Consider the following 24,503-nt stretch of genomic DNA (forward strand, 5'->3'; position numbering starts at 1 on the left):
ATATATATATATATATATATATATATATATATATATATATATATATATATATATATATATATAAATGGAGAGAGAGAGAGAGTAAAATGTCCACAGTTTAGCTATTCAATTATCTCCTTCCTCCTAATGGGGAAGAAACTTCATAAAGGAAAGCTCCTTTCCTCTGACCCACTGAAATCATTCACTGAAAATAACAAGCACAGATTCCTCCTGAGTAAGCCAACACATGCTTCAGACATCCTCCCAGGCAGACTGGGGGGTTCTTGACTAGCATCTTCCTCCCCTAGGGTTCTTGGTTCTTGCACCAGCTGGACAATGAATAATCCTGAGGATTTAGGTAAATTTTGCATGCAAAATAAACCTTAAACACCAGAACAATTTTCACAGTAAATCACAAAGGGGCATTTGAATGAAAAGGTGGCTGGGGAAACTATACACCTTGCCTCCCTAAGTTGGGCCCCTGCAGTGAACCTCCCCAGAATGAGCCTTACAGCAGCTGTACAAAGCACAGAAGGCATTTCCCCAGCCTCCACAGCATCACCTGAGGCAGATGCGGTTGACAGTTAAGAAGAGCTTGGCTAATTCAGTCGGCTTGGCTCCCTCTGCCCTGCTCTGACTGACAGGCCGGGCCCCTGCTCATCCCTGAAAACTAGCATCAGGGAATGACATACAGTTTGATAACATAAGATGCTTAGGTTTTTTGGCTCAAGTGAGATGTTCAGAGCTAATAGCCCTGTGAGCTGAGTTTTAGCTGCGATCTGCACCTTGAGATATCCGTTATGTCTGGCTCAGGAAAAAGGGAAAAGAATGAGAGCTTATTTCTAGAAAGGTTTCCGATGAGCAGCATTTGTCATTGAAGGGGAAGATGGGTATAATTAGCTTGTCAGTCTAGTTTGGGCTGAGCAGGCTGTCTCTGCTAAGAAAGATGGACTAACTGCCAGAGCCACTGACAGGCAGTCGATAGCGCAGCAATTAATGTCATAAATAATTCCAGAACCAATTACATCAAAATGGACTCAGAGCTTTAAAAAGGTACAGAATTCTCTTATTCTTCCTGCTAACAGCAAGAAACAGCTTTCATTTTTCTCTGTAATTACTTTTCATTGTATATAGCAATACAGCTGAGCTTTTCTGTCCATATTTAAGCCTTGTCTTTCTCCCAACCTCTTCCCCCGCCGCCAGCCTCCCTCCTTCACCCCATAGGACAAGGCTGTTAAAGTCGATCTTCGCTGCCAGAGCAGTGGGGTGAATGTATAATCTTTTAACTTGGCTGTTGCTGGAGAACTCCAGCTCCACCTAAATGATTAAGAGCCAAGTTTTCGAAAATGTCATGGACAATGACAGCAGAGGGCCCCAAACAATGGCATTTGGAAATGAAGACATTTGTGAAATAAATGGATTTGTCTTATTATTTTAAAGGTTGCTGTGACTTTGCCTACACTGAATGTATTGATTTTTTTCCCCCCTTCTCTTTCTTCTTCCTCTTCTTCCCCTCCTCCTTTATATAGTTGCATGCATGGACGCCAGACCAAACTATTCCCTCTACGCTGCAAACACAATTCAATACCGCCCATGTGTGCTAATGGGCATTTTTTAAAAGAAGGACTATCAGTCTCTTTAGCATAGTGTTTTGCTTAAAAGCTATTCTCTTGAGCTGTCTCAACTCTTCAGTTCGTTCTCTCTGCATTACAGTACATATATAGATAACACAAAGGCTATTATACCCATAATAGCAACGACATACCAGATACCACTGGTGCTAATAGCCTTTTTTTTTTTTCCTTTCTAACCCCATCAGTTGCTTCCGCGGCTGGTTGAGGGGATTGTGGGAAAGCAAATTATTGTAGTATTCATTCACAGCTTTGTTCTGGGCCTGACAAACATTTCCAACTTTTCGACCACGGTGGCATTCACTCAGGAGGGACCAGAGAAAATGGCTCACGAAGCTCCCACCGCTTCGAAACCAGAAACAGCTGTTGGTGTCGCTTGCAGTTTGCTGAGTGTGCTCTGGCTTTGAGCTCCTGCAGCTGATGGCTCTCCCTTTAGCAGTAGGTGTCACTGCGGTGAGTGGTAATTACAGTGGAAGATTTTAGAGGACATGGGATAATTAGGCCAGCCTGCGCAGGCATAAACACTGACATTTACCATATTAAAAACTGGAGATGTCGGCATTTTCCTGCCTCCCAAGACCACAATAGCAACCTCACCAACAAAGACGAGTTTTCAAGAGAACAAAGGGTCTTTGCATTTGGGGGAGTTTGACTAGGTGACTGGTGCTTGGCTGTTGGTGCTGAATGGGTTCTGCTGACCACTTGGGAAAGGATCCAGCTGAGGTTATGGGGCTCGTGTTCTGCACTCATGCTCCTTCCCCTTGGGCACGCACGGTGCCATACCCTAAGTTTGAATGGTGGAGGGGCCGGTGGAGCATGATAAACAATACCATGCAGGCAGCACCTCTCCCCTTCCACTTCAGGAGAGACACAGGAAATGCTCTCAATATCCCTCATCACCTGGTACCTGGGTTCCATGGCAATAACACAGGTATAGTTCCTGGTTCTTTGGCAAGTGACAGGCAGTAGGAAGGTAGGTTACCACAACTCTAGTCCTAGAAACCCAAATCACCCCTCTAAAAGCTGAAGCTGTGGGGATGTCCCTCACCCTCCATCCCAAATAGAAATGGAACAAGTGCCTAAGACAAGTTCAATAATGCCCAGGCTGCAGCTGTAACCCCCCAGAGGGAGGCCCTGCTGAAGGAAACCAGCCTGCTGCAAATGCAAGCCTATACGGGTAGACCCAGAAGGGCCTGAGTTTGAATCCCAGCCTGGCCACTTTCTTATTAAAGGGCCCTGGGTAATTCAGATCCACAGTTTTCCCTTCTAAAAAAAGAGAAAATAAAACTACCTATCTCATAGGGTTGTTATAAGGATAAAACAAATACACACATTTAAAGCGTTGAGCACATAGGAAGAGTTTGATAAAATGATGGACAAAATGGTAGGAAGACTTTGATAAATGGCAACATTCTTTATAATTGCAAAATTTAATTTGTCCCAAATAGGGTACTGCATTGGAGATTAATTTCCCCCAAGAAGAAATAAGGCCCAAGTCCAAGTTTCCCATGCTCAGGAGAGATGGCAGTGATTAAATGAGAAACCCTGGGAACTCTGAATTCAAGACTTAGAGAGAGATCTGTGCCTGATAACAAAGTGGTGTGAATCAGTTCTCGCATTTGCTCCAACAATGCCCCTGCAGAGGTAGGGGAGGGCTTTCTTCAGGCTGAGACTACATTGTAGCCTTGTGGATGGGAACTCCTCAACAGGGTCTAGGTCCTAAACATGGTGGTCTTTCTGGTCTACCCATATTTTACATCTCCACGGTGAGGGCACAGAGCCTGCACCCCTGTGGGTTGTTGGGAATGGGGTCCTTGTAGTCTGGGAGAGAAAGGCAGTGTGGACCCATAAAAACGAGCTGGGAGCCTGTTTTCAGGTGACAGTGTGCTAACCCTGTGCAAATCATTTCAATGATCTGAATTTCCTCACCTGCAAAAGAGGGGAAATACCTCACCTTCACCCACCAGTGCTGTGGGAGGAGTAAACAGGCCAGCTCAGGTAAAACATTGGCCTACTAGCTCCTACATCTTTGCCCTTTCCTTTGTTTATTCCCTGTTTCATCTGTAAGCTGTCTGGTCTTCTTCACAAGGAGCTCCTGAGGATCTGATGTCAAATGGTATGTAAATATGAAGTACTTCCTTGTTGTTATTTTCATGCTACCCAGGGGAGCTTTCTGGGTGTGACTAATTCCCTTTTCAGGATGTCAAGCCCTGAGGCCCTTATTCTGACTCAGGCAGTAAGCAACCCTCCTACAAGGTCAGCAGCCACAGCTGTGAGGAAGCTGAACTGGAGACGGGCCCTGCTCCATCAGCTGTATTTTGCAAATTAAAAAATAAGCCCAATACATTAATTTCAACTATTTCTAGCTATAAAAGTCAGCTTAAGAGAGCTTTGGACACATAAAAATCAGGATTTCTAGGCTATTTCAGTGACTTGTGAAAGAGTAGGGCCACATATTTTATTTTTTTTAAATCAGTCTTTTAATTAGTTTCAGGTGTACAAATCAACATACCGATTAGACATTTATGCCCCTCACAGTGATAACCCCACCGTGCCTGCTACCCCTCTGACACCATACATAGCTATAACAGTATTTTAAATGGTGAACATATTGGACAATTTGGCCGCACTGGAGGTATGCATCCCCACAGCAGACTGAGAGAATGGTCCCACAGTGATCTATCCCAAGCAAAAGTTGGTTTGCACTGGGAGGGTCCAGGCATGATTTGTGGTTAAGCCAACAAGAATATTTGACAGACGAGCAGCCTCAGGACTGGGGTAGTCCTTTCGGACAGTGTCTGAGATGGTTCCAGAGCCATGCTCCCTGTGATCGTCCTTATTCTGCTACGAGTTGTTTCTGGTCTTCAGGACCTTGAACAACCATTCTTCTTTCTCTGCTTTCCTTAGCTCTCAAGGAGCTAGATTCTTATCCACCCTACACGCGTTATGGGCTATTGAATAAGCCATAGGTTTTGGAGTGAAGCAAACCGGGATTCAAATTCTAGTCCCACTACGTTCTTGCTATATATACAATTATGGACAAACTAATAGATCTTAGTTTTGCATTTTCTTTTCTTTCTTTATTCTTCTTTCTTGTTTGTTCTTCTTGGTATAATGGATATAGAAATACCTACTTCGTAAGATTATAGGGTGAATTTTATAACATCCAACAAGGTAATCAATCACAATAGTAGTTATAGTAGTAGTAAAAGTAATATTGTAGAATAGTGATAACAATACCAATAGAAGAGTCTATGTTTTACACTCTTACTCAAGTCACAGTTCAAAACGATCATAGCTGGTGGAATTCCAGGCCATTGTCTGACTTTGAATTCCCTCGAAAACACTGTAGAACATACATAAAACACTGGGCAGACAATAAACTATGATTATTGGTTTCCTCATTGCTTGAATTGAATGACAGCACTAGGTCCTCTGATTGAGTTTTGGATTCATTTGAGACAAAAGGATCCTTTGTTGGGCTCTTTTTGCTCCCAGGGCCCTTCCAGGGGAAAGATGGAATTTCAACCCCATTGCCAAGTTCAGACTCTCTCTGCCTAGAGGATTAGGAAGTGGGTTTGGTGGAGATGCTGGCTGTGCTGTTCCTGAAGATGCATAGAGGTGGGTGGAAAATTCCAGGCCTGGAATCAAAGATGCTGTAGAGTATTGGACATGTGCTAAACTCCTCAATTTGTTTTATTTCCTGTGTAATTCAGAAAGTCCCCAGAGCCTACTCCCACCCCCTCTCTCATTTCCCTCATTTTTCAGGTCTGTTCCCCATCCCCTCACACACACACTTAATTCCCCTGCTGGTTAAGATAGGTATCTCTTGCTGTGTTCCAAAGTCACTTCTACCACTTGATTATAAGCCCAATAAGGGCAGGAACTTTTACCAATTTTGTTTGTCAGTGTGTCTCTGTCTATCTCGTGGAACAGTGAATGGAACATGAAGACCTCTCAGTAAACATTTGTTGAATGAATGAATGAATGGCTACAATTTAACTAGAGCCTTTTGACATTTCAGATACTCAAAAAGCCTCTTTTATCAAAATGAAGTCAGCCAAGTTTTTCAACAGAAAACAAAGAGCAACCTCTAAAATTTCAAGTTAAATTTAATTATCTCAAATCACCAAGCACTAGTCTTATCAGAAACAATTCAAGTGCCTCTACTTGTTAGGCCTGCTATAAGTTCAGGCTTCTGCTAGCTAACTTAAAACTACCTTTTTGGAAAGATAGAAAGAAAAGGTAGGAACAGGGGGAGCTCAATATTCCATTTCCTTTTTGTTATTTTGAAACCCATTTCCCTACATTGTATGTCATATGTATTCTGAATTTTGAGAACTAATGGAAAAAACATTCTTAATATTGATTTGAATATAGATTCCTTCATCAAAACTTTGTGTCATCTATAGATTTGGTAAGTATGCTGCCTTGTCATCATTCACATCTTCATACAAGAAAAATAATATCAACAAAAACATTATGAAAAGTTATCTTTCTGTATCATCTAAAATATAATAAAATAATATTTATACATATAATTATGTTAAATATAAGTATTGACTAAGATATAATATGTATACCTATAATTACATTAAAGTAAATGTTGACTACTACCTACATATTTTCTCTGCTTCCTGACAAGGCAAAAATCCAATTCTGTGCGGTTATTATATGTTTTTAGATGGTAACGTTTCCCTTTTCACCATCACCATCCATAAATAATCTCATAATAGTCAAACATAAATAAATTTCCTCCTCTTCTAACACAGTCAGCTCTCTGAATGGACACCCTGGAGTGACAGTTGAGTTTATTAAGAAATGAAAATATCATCAGGAGCAGCTCCCAAGAACAGGAGTTAGGATATCATTGAGTAATGCAGCTCATGTGCGGTAAAGAAGGAGGAAAGCCCCCTTTTGAGCCTATTATTCACAAATAGAATGCAGAATTAAATTCTGGACTTTCAAAGCAGTTATCTGCCAACTTCTTACTTGACTTGACTATATGCTGCTGCTCTTGGATTTCAGCCTGATTTGAACATATATTTTCAAGACATAAGAAGACATCTTAAAAACTAAATTTAGAAATTTTATATATTTTTAATACTGAATCAACTGTGTCCAAGTTTGCAGAGTACAGAGCAAGTATTTAGTTGGAAACTCTATAAAAAAGGAGTGTAGATGTAAGATAGAACAGACGATTTCTCCTCTGGTCTTGTCATGGACAGACATTTTATATTCCTCATGATGTCATATAAGCCCGTAACCCAGCAGTGTCGGAAACCAGCTAGTCATCTGAGCCAATAAATTGACTTGAACTGGGTTTCTGTCTCTTATAGCTGAAAAAGACCTAATATAGTGTCAACGGTTCCCTTTTCCATTTAACTTATATCATTTATCCTACTTCTTTTCTCTTTCCTCACTCAACTCAAGGGAGTATCTCACTCATTTACACACTTAGGAAATTTGCAATCTAATTTATTACCACTTCACACTTTATAATATTGATTTTTTATGTACACACTTGGCTTTTATCAACAAATTGCAAATTTATGGAAAACAAGACCATATACTTCTTTGAATTACACCAAACATAATTTTCTTGCATACAGTAGGTGCTCAGTTAGCATTTGGAAATGAAGGTGAATGGCAGATTCATGGAAAAATCCACACACTACAGGGTTAATGAAGTCTTCTCTTATTTGTTTATACATCAAATATTTATTAGATATTTACTATGTATTTGGTACCATGATAACGAAATTAGCCTGAAGATACATGTGTTGTTCTTCAGAATTGCCAGTTACCTGGTAAGGGTGCTTGGAGCAAGTCGGACAAGGAGACTTTGGAAGAACCAGGTCTTGGTATCATTTCACATTCATATACAACATACAGCTCAGCCTACTAGAAAAAATACAGATGAGAATTCCCTGTGTTTAATATCTGTCATTAAAATGAGAGCAATAAAGCCTAAAACCCAAAAAGGGGGAATCAGCTGGGTCCTTATAGATTGTCTCAGCCAAGAGCAATAAAAACTAAATCAATCACAGATCGTAGCAACAGATAATTTAGCTAGTACTGGAAATTAAATGAAAGGACATTTCCAGCACTCAGCCCCCATTGTGGGAGGAGAAACATGCCCTCAGAATTCAGATAGGCTCATTGAACAGTCTAGGGTGAAGATAGGGGGAAGAAGGGAAAATTATTTAAATGAGATTTAAATTGCTTTGTTTCCTTATCCCTCTGAAGATTGCCTTTGTTATTACATTGCAATATTTTGCCATCAACACCTCTGACACACCATGGGTTGCTTGGCATTGCCTCCCTGTTCAAGGGGAGGAAAAGTGGCTCTCCCTGTGGTCTGGGTATCTGGAGCCCAATCATCAGCTTATTGTTGGGGTTAGTTTTGGAGAAGGGCTTTTTGGAACAGAGGCAAATGTGCAGAGGGGCAAAGAGCACCCCCAGGAGCCAGGAGATCTTTGTTCAAGGCTGGTTTCTGCCCCTATCAATTACAGAGCAACATATTTGGCCTTCAGAATTCTTTTTGGCAAAGGGAAAAGACCTCTCTGATCTTGTTGAGTACAAGACTCTGCATTTCTATTATAAATGATCAGTATGAAAAACAGAGTCCCATATCATGGGTTTGACCTGGATGAGTTTGGCTACTAGACCAAGTGAATACCCTGAATGTAGAAACAGTTCTCCTGCACCCCACCTCCAGCCCCGCTATCAGCAAACTTTAGAATGAATGGATGAATGAATGACTAACGGGAAGTCTTCCATTTTTTGTGGATTGGATTAGTTCACTGAAATGTTCCCAGTGAGGGATAATTTTTCCTGTTTTAAGAATAATATCACCTTCTCCTTTGAGTTGATGTAGGGGTACTTGCCGGATCCATTTCCAATGTTCGCTTTTCTGAACAAAACTGCCTTCGGTTTAGTTCCTCGTTAGAGGGTTTGCATTGGATGTTAAGCTGCCTTCCTGACCCATGTCCAAATGGGCTATTCTTTTAGTATTATAATGTGGGAAAAATAGTTCACGCCACTTTCAGCAAAAGTGGATGGGGCGCGGGAGTATTAAAACTAAAGGCAATATTTTCAAGAAAATACCTGTCCCCTCCCATTGGAATGAAGAGTTGAGGTAGGACAGGTGACTTAAATCCAGGTAAATGACCTTAGACATAACATGTATCACCTGTCAGGTGGGAAACTTGGGGTAGAGGACTGTGCCAACAACAGGGAGGGGAAACAAGGAGATCAGATTAGAGGAGTGATTGGGAAGGCTCCTTGTCAGCTCATCACTGAATTTTAAAACAATGTTCAAGGACTTTCTAAGGGCCTAGAGAAGCTTCTTTGCATTTGAGAGTAAATGATATTTAGTGAACTACGGACAAAGGGACATTGATAGCCTCTTCGAAGGAGCACAGTTTGGGAACAGACAACAAGGTAGTCTCTCAGACACTCTGATTTTCATTTTTGGCACCAGGGTTATGACATGTTTCTGGCAGCCAGCAGGCCTCCTGATCTTTCAGGACCCCATTTTTTCCCACTAACCTACATTATTCCTTTTTCCCTTTTAACTTCACATCAAGTCCCTTTTCAAATCCAAAAATGTGCCAGCTGTTCTCAGCAGCCTCTTCACCACCTACTCACAACACTAACGATATTGACAGACACTTGGTGAGTGTACCAGCCCCTTTGCTAGGCTCACTGCCTCTATTGCCTCAATTAACCCTCTCAACAGCTTCGAGAGGAAGCTACACTTATCCTCATTTTAAAGATGAAAAGCTGAGGCTTAAGCTGGTTAAGCCAACTTGCCCAGTGGAGCTGGGACTCAAACACATGTCTCCTATATCCAGGCATATGCCTTGAACCCACTACACCATAACTAATGCATTATCTCTATGCTATCAGAACTGGCCCTTTAGAAATAATTATCTGCTGTGGTTTTTTTTGACGTAGTTTTTATGTCTGTACCACTGTAATGCTATTTAGATCTCTCCTGCCTACCTGGCCCTACCATCCTAAAGACCAAGGCTCATGCTGCTTCTTCTTTGCTGTAATACCTGCCTCCTCTGTCAGGTATTACAGGTAATACCACCAGACTGCAACCATAGCACAATGATACCAGCATGGCAGGTCCCTCCAAGCCCACTGTCCCCTTGGGGCCCTGACTAATTGCTCATCCAAGACCAGTTTCCTTCAGAGTTGTCCTTTTGTCTGCCTCGTTCTCTCTGTCAAACCGCAAGAAGCTGAGGAGACAATGTAAGGAGATGAGACCCCATGTGTACACACAGCCTCAGCGCAGCTGGGCTGCAAAGCCAGTTTATTATCTTAAGAGGGGATCTGGTTTAGCCTGAGTTTACATCTCAGCTGCCTCCCATTCATTAGATGGGCTGCAGGGCTCAGCTTACATTGCGTAAACTCAGCTGGTATGTATACAATGCCAGCAATATGGAGGAGGCTAACATGTGTTGAATACATCTACCGCATCGTAGGTCTCTGAAGGTCAGTCACTAAAGTAATATATGGTGCTAGTGGTGGTGGCTGAAGGTCAAGTCATCTTACTTTTCATAATGCATAAACCTGAAACTCACTCAGACACCAATCATATGACCTAAACCTTGGAACAAATATTTTACTAAGTAAATCAGAGAGCATGCTGGCATTTCTATTAACCTTCAATGCACTGCTGACAGAAAATGAATAATGATAAATAATAACTCAAGCCTGTAAATCATGTTTAGCATCAGAAGCAAGAAAAAAAAATGCTCGTGTGTGCTACCATCTGTTAGGAGGAGAACAGCAGGGACTTGAGGAGAGAGGTGGGAGATGGGAATACAGGCTGCCGTTGGCTGGGGTAAGCACCTTTTTGATGCAATACAATGATGGAGAAAGGGTAAGTCACTTCTGAGTGGGATTGATAGAGGAAGGAAAGCCCCTTTTCCTCCCATCTCCTATTTGATGGGCATCAGTTCCTGACTTTGATCTGCCACCCTTGGGTGTTTCCTCTTTTCCCCATCTTTTGCCTTATTAAATCTGTTTCCACTCTACCCACTGGGTTTCAGGGTCATATGTAAAGGAGTCTCTAACTAAGCAAAACTCTTTTGGAGGCATTCCTCTCCTCCCTCCACTCCCCATTAGCACTTGGTTCTCATCCCGTGGGCAGGGTTAGGAGCTGGACCACTGCCTTGCAGTTCCCACCTCTCCCCATAAACAACTCGGCCGACTGAGGTGCCAAGTAGAAGGGCCTTCAGAATAGTTCGCTGAGAGTCCGAACAATTTCACAAAATAGAAACTTGACCCCCAGATCTCCAAGGTGTGTGAGACACGCGGGCTCCATTGGAAAGTTCCACTCGGTTCACTTGGTTGAGAAAGTTCTAGAAGGTGATGTTTGCATCCAGGAGCATCTCTTTCTGGGGTTGTGGGCGTGCATTTGCTTTTCTTTCCTCTCCTCTTTTTCAGTGGGGCCAACATTTGCCAAGTTGGTATTGTCTCTGGATGCCAAGAAACAGACGAAAGCATATTTTATGGTCAAACTTCTTGGAATAAAAATCCATTCGTGCCATTTTTTGCTGATTCTGTGAGCACCCCAAGTGCCAAGGCAGTCTGCTCCCCAATTCATTGAGAAGTCTGACTTGAGATCCCACTGACCAGTTCCTTTCCCCAGATGACCCTGGCCTGTCCAGTCAGCAAGCTGCTTGAGGGAAAGCCAGAGCTGTCACCAGGCTTTCCATCTCCAAACTCATGTCTGTTTCTCCATGAGAAATGGGGAGCAAGTGTCCCTGCAAGGGTGCCAGCTCACTGGGTTGAAAGGGATATTGCTGATTATAACATGTGACTCCTGGGGCTCTGTTCATGCTGGCTACTGTGTGAGTTAATATGTTCTTTCCTTGGAAATTATATAATCAAAGAGAATGCATTCCTTTTATTGTTTGAAACATGAGGGTTTTTTTGAATGCCAGTAATTTAAAGCCGTTCTGTACCTCTTGAGGTCAGAGTTATGCTAAGCGATGGTAAACCAGATAGTGTCAATGGAAAAAAAGTAGTTCTAACTGCTCATAGAAATTGTCTTTTGCCTTTCCTCTATTTGCATTCACATGTGGGGCCTCATCAAAGAAATGGAAGGGAAATGCAGCCAAAGAGCACGGCGTTTTCCATGGGACACTTACCGTGAGGTTTCCCTCTAGGCCTCAGTTTCCCCTCCTGTAAAATTATCTAACATTGTGAATTTCCACTTCATCAGCTTCTTCCCCTCTTTTTCTCTTTATTTCTTTCCCACTTTTTTAATTAGAGAGGAAAAATAGATGAAAGAAAAAAATGAAAGGAAAAGCAAAAAATTAGCATTTTCTTGGCTGCACATTTCAGTTATTAATATTGCAATTTGAGGTAATGAAATTCACAAAATGCAAAAGGTTTAAGGTTTGCCTGGTGAGGTGAACTGTGCCGCATGGTATATGGCTCGCATTTCAAGGTGAGGTTCATTATGCAGCACGCACAATGTGGGTAAGCTAACAATGCCATAAACCCTTCACTTTTGCATTTTTTGACTTTAATGTTGCATTACTGTAGGTTTTGGGTTTTAATATGCTGTATAAATACGGAATACATATTTGCAAGCACAGGCACTGTGAAAGGGAGGATTTTACTGTTTTAAATCTCTGGCTTTGAAAGCCCAACTCTGTTTGCTCTCTGGTTGACTTTGTTAGAAAGCAGGTGGGAGAAAGTGGGGCAGGATGAGTTACCTAGGAACAATCCTCATTTATGCCCAAATCCATTATGAAAGGCAGAGGCTTGCTTTTTGCCCTCACTGCAGTTTGCCGAGGATTTAGTAATGGAGACCAAAGACTCCTGGGAAGGAAGCATCAGGATGAAGGGAAGATTTTGCTTGGCTCATCCCTGGCACCCGCCCAGGCCAGCCCTTCCTCTGGCTCTGCTGCTGGTCAGTGCCAGCTGCCTCCCTTGTTGTCTGTCCGATTAATGATGTTGCTCACACTGAGCAGGAGGTAGAAGACTCCGGGCAACAGAAAAGATGAGAATAGCTACACAGTTTATCTCTAGCAGAAGACATGGCAAATCCTTGCACCTAATATGGATAGGCAGTGAGCCTGGGACAGATGCCCAATGGGGATACTGTTGAGTCCTCACTTCCAAGGACTTTCCAGGCCCCCAGCCTGTCTGACGAGGCACTCTCCATTATCACAGGCAGCAGAGGGGCCACGCTTTTTTCCCTTAAGAGTCATGGTTGTCTGATGGGAGGCCCTTCGTCCAATGGCTGGGCTCCTGAATATCTTGCCACTGAGCATGAACTGAAATGGGAAAGGGCTTGATATCATAAGAGAAACTAATAGTGTTGGAGAGGTAGGTCTGGGAGAGAAAGGCAAAAACCAACTTCTAGAAGTCAAGGAGAAGATGCTTTGCACCCCAGGAGTTCATTTGTGTGCCCTTATGCAGGCCTCACCAACCTGCCCCCGCACCTTTCTGATCCATGTCATGCTCTTGTGGTGACAGCATCTCTGCATCTCAGAATTGCACATGTTCAGAGCCAAGGGAAGCCCTTCATTGTAACACGACACTTCTCAGTTCTTCCTTTCACTAAGCTGTCATAACTTTAAGATATATACCTCTGTTAGAGGATGTGGCACTTTCTACCTTGCCTTGAAATTATTGGTATAATCCCCTGTTTCCTTTGAGGTAAGATTTTTCTCATCTTGTATTCAAACCATTCAGCATTTATTGAGGACCTACCATGTGCCAGGCCCTATGATATCTACAATGTTCATTTAATAATTCATAAGATAATGGTCCCTGCCCTTGAGTAGCTCTCAGCCTGGTAAGGAAGGCTATTACATGAATGAGCAGTGCTCATTCATTGGGCTGAGTGCTATAATGGGGAAAGGGGCATTCTCTATGCCTCAGGGAGCAGAAGGGGTAGAAGAATGAAAGTGCATTCAGGAAATATCAAATAGTTTGGCATGACTGCCACTTAGGACAAAAGGGTAGCCTCAGCTGAGGTGAGACTGGAAAGTAGGCTAAGGCTAGGAGGTCAAGGATGTGTTTAAGTCCTTGCCTAGAATTGCACATTTCCACTTGGTGATCCCAGGACTGGATCTGGGGGCTTGAGAGGGTCCACTTCTGAAGAAAGTTTGCATGAGATTAAACCTGGCCCTTCTAGCAGCTGGAGCCAACCCAGGACATCACATTGCAGTCGGGTCCTCTGTGGTCTACATGCTGCATTTTGAAGAGCACACAAAGTCTCTCCTTTCCTGAAATGCTATTCTATGAACTTATCTTAAAACTCAACATTTCTGCCATTGGGATTATTCATGGAGGTTCAGTCATGGCGTCCAAAAGGCATGTTATGCTCCCAATGTTTTACCTGGTAAAGACAATGCATTCTGATGTTATTTGTCTTGAAAACCTAAGAAACCTAAAACCTCTACAGGACAATCACCGTTACCACAAATGCACAAGATCACACACAGGTGTACATCTTAGAGCATCTGGGGGCAATTAGAAGATACTAAGTCCATGACAGGATGAGAGAAGCCTCCTTCAAAGAGGTGGAAAGGTAGTTCTAGAAGCAAAGATTGCTCTGTCCTAGCCTAGAACATTCTAGGTGCTCTCAGAGCTTTTCTTCCCCAGATCAGTACTGGGGACTTTCACTAAGCCACCCTGGGGAGCATTTTTGCACATGCACGTGTGTGTGTGTGTGTGTGTGTGTGTGTGATAATAGGAAGGAAATTATACTCTCAATGCTGGGGTACAGAGGCGCTAGCTGATACATTAGCATTCTGATCTGACATTGCTGTCAGAAAAATTATCTGTGACCCGGAAGGAGCTACACTAAAGGTGATTTATCATTTATCCTCTTACTTGGCTTAGACTGCACTCTCCCCAGAGAAGGCTATGCCAATTAAGCAAAAAATAAGGCAAATGGTGTATGTTGTGGTACCTGGTGTTGACTGCTCCCCCAGAGAGACCTACAAATTAATTTTCTCATCGTATCCTTGTTCTGTGACCAGTTCCAAAATGAAACCTCAGCAGTTTATCTCCTTAATCTCTTACTCCCTTCTTCATCCACTTTTATCCAAAGCAAAATTAAATCATTTAACAACGATTTTAATAAGCACTAAAAAGTGTAATGAACCAGATAATGAAGAAGAACTCATATAATTTTCTTTATCTACTTTGTGCTTAATTTATTTTGTATGTTTCCTGTGCATGACTCTTCCCTGAGAGTGTTTCCAAAAACAATTGGATTGTAGGTAAATGTTCCCTTTAGTTCCATTGAAAACTAGAAAAAAACCCAATTTGAAAGCTGGGATGACACCTGTCTCAACCACCCAGGAGGGGATTTCAAAGATCATGCCCAAAACACAGCGCCCCCTTTTGGGACTTTGTGTCAGTCAGGCTCCAGTGAATTTCTCCTCAAGCCTCAAGCCAAAAGGGGCCCTCCTGGGGCTAGGGAAGCCATGCTGGTTTCCACCTCAGGTGTGGGGTACAGTTGGAATAGGAAGTGTGGCTCACACTGGGCTGGACTTCTTGTTTGTGGTTGTGATGCTTGACTGACAGGGCCCACACTAGGATGTGGCTGAAGCAACAGGATCCAAAGCCCAAAGTCCAGGCATTCCAGGCTTATAGGAGTTCTTCCACGTGGCTGAACATCCTTTGCCCATTCTCTATAAGATGCTTATAACTATTCCACATCCTGCAACGCCTGTAGACTGGTTAGAGGGACTTAGCCAGGTATTCCTTCATAAAACCCTTCGGTAGCTCTCCATAGCAATGGTCCAAGATATAGGACAAACAGATTAAACAGATAACTGAAAGAGTGATGGTCTAATAAGCATATCGTCATCATGTCCACATTCCTTATAGACCCTAGAGTGAGGCAGACAAATCAGCCTGGAGAATTTAGACAGGATGGATAGAGAATATGCACAAAAGCCATCTTCTGTTTGTTTTTTCAACTATGTAGTTTTTCTGTTTTGGTAAAAATAAAATACAAGTGTATTTTTTAAACTCAATCCTCAGGTTTAAAGAAAATATGAAGGAGGGGAGGAATGAAGGAAGGAAGGAAGGTTAGAAGGTTAGAAGGGAGGGAGGGAAGGTTACTCATTTAGTTATATATCAGGGCATTTTTTTTAAAGAAAAATACATCTATTAAGTGCAACAAATGTGAGCCTATTTGGAATATCCTTGAGGTTGAGATCCAGGATAAGATTCCCGGAGACGCTTTTGTGCATGGCATTACCAGTGCCTCTGGAATAATTATGAAAGGAAAGGAGATGAATGGTGGCAGATATTTGCCTCCCAGGGAGGTCATTTAGGGCTACATCTGAGAGGAGAAATAGAACGTGTATAAGAGGATCCCTGAATGTCTGAACTCCATTGTGGACTGACTTGTAGAAAAATACTACTCAGCTCTCTCAGGTCCTTCATGGAAATCCTGGGTGGAGCAGGATGAGTTGTACAACCTGGCTGGGAATCCTCATTCTGCCTTTCCTGGCACCCGAGCCACTGTGGATGTTTGGGTGCTTTCTGCTGCTTCGAGCTGTCCCTTTCACCCAACCCTCTTGCTTTTCTAAAGCTCTCCTCTTCCCCTGCAAACTTCTGATGCCCTCAGCTCTGTGCTAACAAGAGGTTTTTCTGGAGCAGGAATTGATTAAAATGTAGTGGCATACCCTCATTTTGCGTCACTGTGTGTGTGACTAATAGCCATGGAATTCATGCCACAGATAAATAATTGGCCCTTCAGCCATCTTCCATGTCTTCAGAGACACGCAACCATGATCTATCACAGCTGCAGACATCTCAATGAGCATCATCTCTAGATCATAATAGATCATGTTACATTTATATATGCTCAGGAACATAATTTACTATTAAATGGGGCCAAGATCAGCACCAAAGAAATTATCCTTCCGCGGAGGCGGACTCTTCGACTGCATTATATGCACACTGCGATTTTTTAAATATTAATTATATTGTAAACTAAAGGTTTACTTTATGTATCATAAATCTGGGTGTCTCTTCTTTCTGTGTGCCCAATAAATATACTTCTCATCAACTTTTAATTATGCTGTTTGCATTATTCTGTCGTAGGGATGAGAGTGTGTGCTAAATCATGGCCTTCTAATGTGTACTACAGCATAAGTTTAGTTAATTAAACCATATATTTTATTAGTTCTTGCACTTCTATCTTGTAAAACCATGCATTATTATGTTGAAGTTGGTGGGGGGGGAGCATAAAGTAGCATAGCAAAGGTGTTTTTATTTATTCTGGAGATTCGGATAATTTAGGAAAAGTTGAACTATTTTATTTCTTTGTACTTCTGCTGCCCTCTGGACTCTGGACACACTGTCTCTCTGAAAGCAGGGAAGGGGTGAACATGTTATCAAGGGGCTGGACCACAGTTCTGAGACCAGTTCCTGAGCCGATGATGAAAACTCAAGCATGTGGTGGGCCCCAAACCCTCCAGCAAGCAAAGAGCAGGTCTCCAGGGAGACCCATCGAACCCAACGCATTTCTTCTTTTATTTTGTTCTTTGGGCAAATGGGCTTTGATCTTTAGGACAATTTCTTGACTCTTTAATTCAGGCACAAAATATTAGGGGCTTTGAGATATAATAATTCTCCTGCCAAGTTTTAGAGAGGTTGTCCATCGGTTCTAGAATGGGAGTCTGAAGGCAGGCAGCTTGAGAAAGGGATGAGTCAAGGGAGAGGTTCAAAACCTGATTGGGTGACATAGTAGGTCTCCCCCTGCATTGCAGGCCCCATGGCGCCGACAAGGAGAAGCTTAGAAGCCAAAGGAAATTGAGTTGAAACCTTGCTGTGCCATTTACTACCCATGTGACCGAGAGAGGATATACAATGGTTCCAGCCTCAGTTTCATCATCTAAAAATGGGGTACAGAAAACTACCTACTTCTTCTAGCTATTGACGATTAAGTGAGCTATAATGTAAGTCAAGTGCTTAACACAGTGCCGATATACGATAAATGTGTAATAATTGTGGTACCCATTGCTACTATTGCTGCTGCTACTGTTATTGTTGACATTCACAGAGCCTTGAGGGCCTGATGAGTGGATGCACAGGACTGAACTGAGCTGCAAGCTCAGGGGACCAAATCTGTGGGGCCAGTCAATCACTGCACCGCAACATAGCTTGACCCAAGCCACTCTTGTGTGAAGCCAACTGGCACTAACAGCTCAAACTATTGTTTCCGGCAAATTCTATTTTCTCTTGTGCCCATGTTGACCACTGAGTTGTATTGCTCTGAAGGTCCCAATTGCTCCTTCAGCCCATCCCTTGGCATTGTCTGTGGCAATCTCCCTAGGCTTTCGCAGCTAGGTGTACATCCCCAGGGACCCGATACCCCGGGCCTCACAGCTCCTCTCCACATAGGCAGAGGGAAGCCTTGCCCACAAATGCAGGTGACTGCCATCCTGTTCCACAAGTCAGAGGGCCCCTAAGGCATCACAGGACCCTTTTGATGCCTGCTCCTTTATAAATGACTCCCAAGGAATGTGCTGGCTTTATCAACTCCCTCATTTTCTTCCTCTTTCTCCCCACCAAAAATAATAAATAAAGAGCAGAGGCAAGATCTGTTTTGCTTCAGCTTTTCAAAGTCTTTGAAGGCACAGCTATATGAGAATGTTAAAAACAAACAAACAAAAAAAAACAACCCAAAAAACCTTCTGCTTCTTAACTGCTGCTCAGGTAGTGAAGCCCACCTTGTCCTTCCCATAAGGAGGGGAAGGAGGGGTGACCGTATTTTATGGTTGGCTCAGACCCCTCTTGTGCACTCCCACGGAGGGCCCTCCAATTGTGTTGCCCTCCAGGACGGTGTCCGCAGCAGAGTTTGCAATAAACAAAGACAATGAGTCACAGCAACGTGACCAGGGTTGACTGGAAGGGCCTTTGCTTGCAGCCTCCTCCCCCATGGGAGCGTGGGTGGAGGCCAGAGGAAAGAGCCCCAGAGGAAGACTTCTTGCCTGTAATGGATCCCATATGTCAAGTGCTGAGCTCTGATATTCTCCAGCCCCGAAGCACCTAGGCTTTGATTTTTATTTTATTTTGGATGGGTGGAGGGATAGAATCAGTATGCTTGGGCTTCAGATCTCAAGCTGACAGTTCAGCATTAAATAAAGCATTAAACACAAGTGTCATTTTTTCCCCCCACTGTGCCTGTGTGTGGTCTTACCTCCCCCTTCTGCCCTATGGCTCTCAACTCCCTTTCCTTAAGACTTTCTTTATCTACCAGTTTAAAAAATTACAAAGAGTTTTATGCTCTTAACTATGGAAATGTCACTCACTTCCTCCTAATCTGGAGATACCGAAGGGAGGCTGACACTTGATAATTTATCTCCCTGTGGATGGGGTAAAGCTGAAAAAGATAGGGGATGCAAGAGAAGGGACTTCAGCAGAGGTCCCATACACAAGTGTCAACATTTCTAGTCCAGTTGAGCAGTTGACAGCATAAAAATCTAATTTGGGAATTTTCTGTGCCTTGAACTAAATGTTGCATAGGCGCCTCCCTTTTCTGTTGCTACTTCGTAGAAAGAAAATTTCAGGAAGATGTTGCCTGTTGACAAATAGAAATCCTCAACTAATGCTCTAAAAGTTTGTAATGTCCACAGCCAAGCAAGGGCTCCTCTGGCTCTATTTTTATAATCTAATTTCAAAATCACACTCCTTCATGAATCTAAGGAATTCTAGCAATTGATGGCTGCTGGCGGAGAACTTCTGAGAGAACCTAAGTTCAAACTATCACAGACTGAAAAGCCCCCACAATCCCTTCCATGCTTGATGAATGCAAGAGGACCTGGTTGGAGCACAGACCTGGAGCATTTTGCGTTTGATCTGATGGACTCTGCATTTCCGTCAGGACAAGGGGGCTTTGCAAGAAAGCAGAAGCCAAACTGAATTCCAGATGGAAAGGAAATACAAGTGTCACCCTGGGATGCTGATGATCTGGTTTAGTCATTAAGAATGCCACTGCTAACAGAAAGATTCAATCTGAGCTGTTAAGAATTTACCCGTTTTGTCTTTCAACCCCTATTACGGAAGACCCCTGAACCTTTATTTTCCTTCGAGGCTGTCCTGGGTTTTCTTCTTTAACGTTGTCCCTGATTTATGGTATGTCCACATTTCCCTGGATAGTACCATCTTTTGAGTTATACATCATCAGAGTGACTCATTCTGATGATGTATGGCCCCAATACATCATCAAAGCTCCTTGCTCTGCTGTTGCACTAATGATATGTTAGTGTAATACATCACCGGGCTGAGCTGCAGCCGTGATGGATGGCGCCGAGGGTGATGGGAGCCCATGGAGAGGGAAGCTGAGGAGCAGGCTCCAGGTGGGAACAGGAGGAAAATCAGTCAATCCCAAGTCTACCTCCCTTCCTGGTACCAATGCCCATAGTGAATTAGTACTGTGGCATGCATCCCGAACCTTAAAGAAACACAGAAACATGCATTACCCCCAAAGGGAGTGTTAGCTCGGGGCTCATGTACCTTAGAGGTTACACAATTCCCTTAGATCATAGGTACTGTAGCATTTATATATATATATGACCATAATTAAAAGGTAGGAGGAGTCGGTTGAATTGAACTGGGGCAAAAAGGAGCTAAAAAGAAGTTGGGCTCTGGAACAAGGACTTATTCTGACAGGAGGGAAGTGAGTGTTCACAAAAGAATGCAGGGATCAGAAATCTACAACTCATGCTCATAACTCCCCAGCAGAGTTTGGATGGGAGTGTTCCCATGGTTTCTCAGCTGCTTTTTTCTCAGACTACCTTTCTGTGAGTGTTTACTCCTGCTCAGAGCTTCTGACTAGGTGTGTACATCCACCTTATGGGAACTTTGAAGTATGAGTGCTTGTTGGTGGGCAGATCCAGGTGCAAGGCTGAACCCATATCACCCATGACTATTACAGCAGCAGCTACTGCTGTACTACTACTACTGCTGCTACTACTACCACCATCACACCCCAGGCTCTCCATAAAGCTGGAGTTCCTAATACCACTCACCTGTGTGCTCTGTCTCTTACTTGGAAGGCGTCAATGTACATTAGTATGTCCCTATGAATTTAAGTATTCTGGATATTTCATATAAAGGAAATTATACAATAAATGGCCTTTTTGTGTCTGGCTTCTTTCACTTGGCATAATGTTTTTCAGGTTCATTCGCATTATAGCATGTAATAGTACTATTTCATATATATATATATATATATATATATATCACATATGATATACACATTTTTATTTGATTATCCATTAGTCCATTGATGGGCTGTTTCCACCTTTTCTTTATTGTAAGTAGTGCTGTTATGAACATTCACTTACAAGTATTTGTTTGGGTACCTGTTTTCAGTTCTTTGGGGTATACACCTAAGAAAAGAATTTCTGGGTCATATGGTAATTCTATGTTTAACTGTTTGAAAGCTGCTGGTTCTTTGAGTGAATGTTTGTTGGTGGAAATTGTCTAGAAATCGCTTTCTCTTTCATTTTTATTCTGGAAAGATGTCTTTTTTGGTTACATGACTCAGCATTTTATATGTATTATCCATTATCTTTTGGCTTCAATTTTTGCTATTGCTTTCATCTCATATCATTTTTAAGTGTCTAATTATTCTCTCCTGCTGTTTTTCACACCTTTTGTCTTTGGTGTGATACTAATTTATTATATTATTAATTATTTTGTTATTGTTATGTATTTAAGTGTGGATTTTCTGCTATTTAATAGCATATATTATGTACCTATATCTGTGAATTATATTAAGGAATATTAAATATATAATTATTTGTGAGATCCAAGATGGTGGAGTAGATAAACACTGTGCTTGCTTCACCCTGTGCACACTTCAAAATTACAACTCAATTACACAGTAATAAACCTGGAGCACAATCTGAAGTCTGGCTGAACAGAAATTTTATAACTAAGGATATAAAGAAGGAGCTGCATCAAGACTGGTAGGAGGGGCAGAGAATCAAAATGGGCTGGCCCCAAACTTCTGAATGATGGATAAAAACGGGGAGGGATGTCTCAGCCACACAGGTTCCCCATGGAGGACCAAGAGAACCCAGCCTCACTGCAAGCTCCCCAGCCTGGAGTACTGGTGCCGGGAAGAGGCGCTCCCACAACTTCTGACTGTGACAAAGAGTGGGGATTCCTACAATCTGGGTGGAATGGAAGGCTGTGGGGAAACCCAGATGTCATTTTAAAGGGCCCACACAGACACACTTACAGGCACTCACCCTGGGCTCTGGTGGAGAGACTATGACTCCGGGGGCATCGGAGACATACGGGGAAAGACTGAGGTGTGTGGCTGCAAAGTTAGAACTGGAGAGACAGTCCCTATTTTCCCTGTGTGGGGCCCTTCTCCCATGCAGCTAGCAGGCAGGTGCCACCTTTCCTGTGTTGAGCCCTCCCCCACTGCCACAGGCCAAATCTGAATCTGAATTGGTCCAGTGAGCTCCACTTGCTCCACCCTGGTGACTCAAATAGACCCCACCACACCTAACTCTGCTACAGGGACTACCTGGTAGGAGCTACAAAACAATTCATGGTTGATCGCTGCCTGTGCTGGACCTGGAGGCACGTGGGAGAGGCCATGCTGTGAACAGAGGGTGGCTGCCACTACTACCGGGTCTGGTATAACTCTTCAAAAAGCCAGGACACTCTGAGGCCTGCTGCCAGTTGCAGAGCTATACTAGAACCAGTACTGGTGGCAAAAGTCCTCCATTCACAGCTGTGGCCTCTCCCACATGCCTCTAGGCTACAACCAACTGTAGATTGCTTTGTTGCTCCTACCAGGTAGTCCCTGGCTGGCCACAGGCAGTGGCTGATGGGCCTGCAACCAGAGTCCCTCCTAAGAGGCCCTAGAACCAACATACTTGGAGGATGGCTTCAGACCACAGCAGAGCATCACTCTATTAGCCCTGCAAGTGGCATACACAAAGGGTGGTTTCAACAGGTACCAAAGCTTGCTGGGGTGAATCTCGTTCCTTGGGGCAAGCCCCCAACACAGCAGTCCACAAGCTGTGGACGTGGCCAAACCCCATAGCCAGTCAGCCTAAGAGTCAATCCCACCCACTAATGTGCCAGTAACAATCAAGGCTCAAATGTAACAGAAGGGCACACACAACTCACACAAGGGTCTCTCCTGGAGCACCCAGTGCAGGTGACCAGGGAGATTGTGTCACTGGGTCCCACAGGGCACCTACCACATAAACCACCTGGCAAGACTGGGAGACATAGCAGATCTACCTAATACACAGAAACAAACACAGAGAGGCAGCCAAAATGAAGAAACAAAGAAATATATCCCAAATAAAGGAAGAGGAGAAAACCCCAGAAAAAGAACGAAATGAACTAGAGACAAGCAACCTACCAGAGACAGAGTTCAAAATCCCTTTTATAAGGATGCTCAAGAAACTTAGTGAGAATTTCAACAAAGAGTTAGCAAGCATAAAAAAAGACATAGAAACCATAAAATATAACCAGTCAGAAGTGAAGAATACAATAACTGAAATGAAAAACGCACTAGAAGATTTCACCAGCAGACTAGATGAAGCAGAGGATTGAATCAGAGATGTGGAAGACAAGGTAGCAGAAGATACCCAACCAGAACAGCAAAAGGAAAAAAGAATTAAAAAAAAATGAGGATAGCTTAAGAGACCTGGGACAACATCAAGCATAACATTTGCATCATAGGGGTGCCAGAGGAGAAGAGAGAAAGCAAAGGATTGAGAACCTATTTGAAGAAATAATGACAGAAAACTTTCCTAACCTGGTGAAGAAAATAGACATACAAGTCCAGGAATTGCAGAGTCCTAAACAAGATGAACCCAAATAAGCCCACACCAAGACATAATTAAAATGGTAGAGGTTAAAGACAAAGGGAGAATCCTAAAAGCAACAAGAAAAAGGCAACTAGTAACTTATAAGTGAGTTCTCATTAAGACTTTCAGCTGATTTCTCAACAACTTTGAAGGCCAAAAGGGACTGGCAGAAAATATGAAAAGTGATGAAAAGCAAGGACCAAGCAAGGCTATCATTTAAAATCGAAGGACAGATAAAAAGCTTTCCAGACAAGAAAAAGCTAAAGTAGTTCATAACTACCAAACCAGTATTACAAGGAATGTTAGAGGGACTTCTGTAAGATGAAAAAAAAATAAATAAAAATATGAATAACAAAATGGCAATAATACATATCTATGAAAATTACTTTAAATATTAATGGATTACATATTCCAATAAAAAACATAGGGTGGCTGGGGCCGGCTGAGTGGCACGTTGGTTAAGAGTTGAGTTGGCTTGGAAGCGCCAGCTCTGAGCAGCAAGACCCCGTTTTGGATCCCACATGAGAGTCAGTGACACTGCCCTCTACAGCTAAAGTGGTGAACAACAGCTCGACCTGGAGCTGGGCTGCCGTGAGTGGCCAGCGGTGGTGTAGGCTGCAGTGGGGCTGCAGTGGGATGCCATGAGCTACCGTGAGTGGCTGGCAGCCAGCGTGAGCAGCAGGCAGTTGGCATGAGCTGCCATGAATGGCCACCCAATGGCCAGCGAGTAACTGCCTCACCTGGGAAGAGCGCAATGATAATACCAACATGGGCCAGTGAAGCAATGTCCTCCACATCTAGACTGAAGAACTAAAGGACAGCAACTTGTCTGTTCCCCTTCCGCGATACCCCAACACTGTTCCCCTCCCCCAATTCCCCAATAAAATCTTTAAATAAACAAACAAACAAACATAGGGTGGCTGAATGGATAAGAAAATAAAACCTTTACAAACGACCCACTTCAGATTAAAAGACACACACAAACTAAAACTAAAGGGATGGAAACAGTTATTTCATGAAAATGGAAATGAAAAAA

The sequence above is a fragment of the Hipposideros armiger genome, unplaced genomic scaffold (assembly GCF_001890085.2).
Source record: "Hipposideros armiger isolate ML-2016 unplaced genomic scaffold, ASM189008v1 scaffold_272, whole genome shotgun sequence".
NCBI lineage: Eukaryota > Metazoa > Chordata > Mammalia > Chiroptera > Hipposideridae > Hipposideros > Hipposideros armiger.